This window comes from Pinus tabuliformis, chromosome X (genome assembly GCF_031772625.1).
Source record: "Pinus tabuliformis cultivar Carrire ecotype Pingquan chromosome X, CPIR1, whole genome shotgun sequence".
Classification (NCBI taxonomy): Eukaryota; Viridiplantae; Streptophyta; class Pinopsida; order Pinales; family Pinaceae; genus Pinus; species Pinus tabuliformis.
The window spans coordinates 965,286,410-965,291,810 of NC_142308.1; the positions used below are offsets into that span (position 1 = coordinate 965,286,410).

The following is a 5,401-nucleotide window of genomic DNA, read 5'->3' on the forward strand; positions in this document are numbered from 1 at the left end:
AAGTTATAAAGCAAAAATGCAAAAATACATTTCATTATAATAGTAATGAAATCCTAGATTATTAGGTATCCTTTTTACCCACAACATACCTCATACATCATATTTGATTGTTCGATAAAAAATGATTTAATTTCAATGTAACGATTTTTTTTTGTGTATTTAAAAAATAATATATTGACATCGATTAAATAATTAAATAAAATAAAATATTATTTATTTTGTTAAACAAAATTACATATCAATTTAATATTTATAATTTTAAATAAATAATTTAAAATTATTATTTTTTTAAAGTATTAATTCAATTTCAAATAAGGATCATTAATTGTCATAGTTGTTACCTTCGAATCTCGAGAAATATTTAACAATAACCTTCCGCCCAATATACAAAAAATTGTGAATGGTATTTACTTCCGACACTGAAGAGGTATCTATTTGAAAACAAAATGCACAAATAACATTCAAATTTTCACACAAAATATGTCTCTGTAAACAAAATACACAAATAACATTCACGTTCTCACACAAAATCCTTATATTGACCCGCAACTGAAAATGTGACACTGCATATTAACAATAGTAAACCTCTTTCCGAGGAAAAAGGAATAGTAAACTTCTCATAAATTATGTCACCACTTCTATAAGTTGCTCGACAATCCCCTCCTTTTGCATGGAGTAATTTTAATTTTCCACGGAAATGAGGGCTTAAATGAGAGGGGAGGAAGGGCAATGAAGCAGTGGCAACCTCCATTGTCAGATTCGGTGCTGCTGCCATCACCTCTACGACTTTTGATGCAGCCACCATTATCATCATAACGAGCAAGAAAGACACAAATGTGTCTCCTTCCTATCCTTTCCAGCGTTGGAAATGAACCCTCCTTGCCATAGGCATTGGGTAACTCTTTTAAGGACCACGATCCAATTATATCCACTCTCCAATAGGAATCTCTTCAAGGTCCCTACAAGACTTTAGTATTAGACAACTCAACTGCTTGAAATCACATATCCATGATGGGATCTTAACTAAAACATTGGATTGCACAACTAGAGTGTTCAGCTCTACCATACTTTTCATGTCCTCTGGTAGCACCTTCATCTGCAGCATCCCTAGGATAAGGGTTCTCATCTCTACCATATTACCTAATGCACCCTCTGTAAATGGCAGCGCCCAGTCCTCCAGTGCCAGCCATTTGAGGTGCTTCAGACTATGCAGATCACTGAAGATAGCAGCTCGTTTGTACTCTGCACGACTTCCCCTCAGATCACATAAATTTGTTCTCGGTTGTGATGTTTGCTGCCAAGCTTTCCAGCACTTTTCCATTTTCAGATACTGCAACGATGTGAGCGTTGAGATCCCACAAGGAATGTACAAAAACTCAGATCCAGATATATCAAACTTGTCATTTTATGTAACCCATAAGGCAACTCACTCAGCTGGCCATAGTGGGACAAATCCAGTATCTGGAGTTTCTTCAATCTTCTTGTTGAATCAGGCAGCTTCGCTATCGGCGCTCGTGCTAGATGGAAGAAAACCAGATGCTTCAATGCTCCAAAGCTATCAGGAATGTTTTGATGGACGTTCCTCGCAAATCCAACACTCTAATAGATGTAAGAGTCCTCGTCACACTGGACGGAATATCTTCCAGAGATTTGCTCTCAGATAGCAGCATCGCCTAGATATCCTGACCTTTGAATTCATCAGGGATTGACTTAAATTTATTCTCCATCAGAGAAATCCTGCCCTTGCCTATGCAATATTTCAAAGGGAATTCCTCCAAAGCTTTGCCTGCTCTAAAGCAGCAATTTTCTTCCTTCTCGGCAATTTGCAGTGCTAGATCATGTAACACATCGTGCATTGAGCAAGCCACCACCTGTCCATCAGCGTCCTTGATGCTAGCTTCGATCAGGCACAAGGTTTCTCTCCACGAACATTCGGAATGTAACGACGAGCAAGTTTTTTCGAATCGTATCTCGAAGGTCGAATGGAAGAGGATTTCATTTCAAAAATTAGGTGCAATACCGAATTTGAAATCCTGGGCGCAATACTAAATTTGAAATCCTGCAACATTCAATGGGAGTATGCAATAATAAATTAGACATACTGTAGCACTGTCATTGCATGCAAATAATATCAAGGGGCAGGCATGTCTAGTCAGTATTTCCCGGTGAAGACTCGAGACCTTTCCCAGCCGAAGGACTGTCACGTTACACATGCCATGTATGTATGGTGAGGCTGCTATCAGGTGCATTAAATGCCCGATATAAGGCTGGTTAGCTTTCACCTGGAAGCACCGTCGCGCTCCATGCTAGACTCCAGCAAAAAGGACCCTCTTGATTTCTCTGCTCCCCACTCCAGCTCTCGCCTTAAAATTTTGATCGAGGTCTGGCCATGCTGGCCACAAAGTTTGCTCCAATGACGACACAGAGCAAATCCTCCACCTCAGATCCATGATCGAACAAATTGAAGTGCCTCTCCCCACAACGATTACACACAATAAATCTTTAAAGTGTTGAGCCTTCATGGTAATTAATGGATAGCCCTCACTTGACAAATGACACACATGCCTCTGATCCCTTGTTCTGATACCAACTAAAAATTAAGGAAGTACAAAACATGAAAGAGATGTGTAATTCCAGGTGATACCAATTTAACATGGAGAGTATTAAATTTAGGGTATTTTGTTATTCACCAAATCATTAGTACATGAATAAAATTGGAAATTTGTTAAGGAATTGAATAGATTCCTTAAAATAGGATCCAATCTAAGTGATTGCAAAAAATCTCTAATAATAGAATAATTTAGAGAATTTTACATTTCTCCATTATTTTAAGTGTTGTCATATTAATTTTTTTTATAATTATAACTCAATCGTTTGGCTAACAATGAAAAATGCTGGCATATTTTCATTATCGCTTCCTAATAGAGTTTTGAAAAATAAATTTGGGATATTTCTAAATCTATGTTTAAAATTTCACATTTACAAATTACAATTCAAAATTTATTATACCGCTTGTTAATAACAACGATTATCATGATTAATGAAAAATAAATTTGTATTACAATTAAAAATTTGTTATACCACTTGTTGAGCCCGGCTCATTCTACAGCCTAGTATGAGGGGATGTTTGTAAATATGTGTGTAAGTTTGTCTATCCATCCGTGCTCCTTTAAAAATAAAAATAAAAATAAAAATGATGCTATAAATAGAAAAATAATGTCGGCTATAATTAAAAAAAAGTGAATATGATCTAAAGTAATTAGAAGTAAAAAAAAAATGACTGAATGAAATGTTTAAATGTTATATTTTTCATAAATATTTCCACAAGAGATTTAAATAAACTATTTGAATATCTATGTTAACTAATATATGTTGATATCAACTTCATATATTTCTATATATAAATAAAAAATAAATAAAAATTATGGTTAAAATTTTATTTGGTCCTATATATATTCTATTTAGTATTCAAAAATACAATTTAAACAATGAAAATAACATATTGTATTTTGCATTCTCGTGAAGAAATTTGATCTCTCTTGACTCATGTTAGATCCTTATTTAAGATGGATCTATGCTGGTTAATAACAATTATCTCACGTGAAGAAATTTGATCCCTCTCGGCTCACGCCAGATCCCTACTTAAAATAGATCTATACTGATTAATAACAATCATCATAATTAACAAAAAAAATTAATTTGTATTCAGTAATACTTGTTAATAACAATTTTGATGATTAACGAAAAATAGATTTGTACTTTTCCTTTGAATGCAGCACATAGACTTATGAAACACCCTCCTGTTTGCATTATCATCCACTAGTGTGATAAAATAATCGAAACATTTTGATAACACATTCTTTCTAAGCTTCATCGAAGCCCAGACTGAAAGACTTAATTTCGGGTGAGAAATTGGTTTTGGTCACTTGTGATGGCGGCATTAAATATTTTTATTTTTATTAGTGATTTTATTAGTATAGATTTATTTTAAGTGAAGATTTAATATGATTTGAGAGGGATCAAATTTTTTTAGGCATAAATTTATTTTAAAGTAAAAAAAACAATGTGTAATTTTTCATTATTTAAAATGTATTATTGAATGACATATATTTTTAAGTATACATCAATATTAATTCATAATTTACATTGGATATTTTATTACATACAACAGTAAAATGTTTTTTTTTTTTTTTACATTTTTTTCTCTATATATAAATATATATGAAGTTGATATTCTATAAGTTGGTTAACATAGATTGCAAATAATTTATTTAAATAACGTGCTAAAATATTTTTGAAAAGTATAAAGTTTAAACATCTTACTCACATATTTTTTTCAAGATTATATTAGGTCATATAAACTTATATATATATATATATATATATATATATATATATATATATATATATATATTCTTTTAATAACATTGATTTTTTATTTAGAGAATATTTTATTTTTATTTTAAGAGAGAATTTATTAACTCCAAATTGAACATCAATATACTTACACATGGCCTTCAACACTCAACTCAATAAGCCCATGGGGATTTGGATTGACGGTGAATGGGTGCCTTGTTAAGGCACTCCTTGCGATAGGTCACTGGTTCAAATCCCCGTGGGTACTTAGGTTAGTCTAATAGATAAAAAAAAACACTCAACTCAATAAAAATATTGGATTTTATTCCAAATAAGAATGTTAAGTTTTTGGGAAAGTTTTATAATAATTTCAAGTTTTATCACGAAATGAATTCATTAGTATTTTTCAAGCTCAATTCCTTTTCTCACCATATTTAGGGTTTTGGCAAGCATGCTTTTGGGTAGAGAACCTTAGGGTTTCTAGCTAGGGTAACTTTAGCATATATGGCTACAGTTTTAGCAATGGAGTAGTTAGGTAACTTTAATGGTTTCGTTGGGGATTTGAGTAGTGGAGTGTCAGCCCTAGGATCCCATGACACGCACAACAATAGTATGATTTTGATGATGCTACTGGTATGTTTTTTACTATTTTTTAATTATGTTTGGTTGAAAAATTGTGTTATTCTTTAACATAAGAAAGAATTGTTTAGGTTTTTAGAGATTGTGCCACTCATTCTAATCTATATGATGGCTTGTGCAAATTCTATACCTTATAATAAATTTTGACAAAGTATATTTCCTTCAACCTTATAAATTTTAAAAAATTATACTACTTTCAATTTTGAGAGTGGATGCTAATATTATGAATATGATTGAAAAGAAATTGTAAATCCTATTTCAAATTCTGAGTATAATTGAAAATAAATTGTAAATCCTATAATACACATTTTGTTTCTGATGTTGAGAATGTTGATGCAAAGCAACGTAGTTTGAATTGTCATGCTTACTTAAAGTTTAAAATTTCTCTTGCTTGTCAAATTAAAAT

The 5,401-nt window shown here is 32.0% G+C and overlaps 1 pseudogene; it reads right to left on the bottom strand.

Annotated features, from left to right (window-relative positions):
* Window positions 1-638: 638 nt before the first annotated feature.
* On the bottom strand, window positions 639-1,727 carry LOC149142935 (uncharacterized; annotated as a pseudogene).
* Between the last annotated feature and the right edge of the window lie 3,674 nt (window positions 1,728-5,401).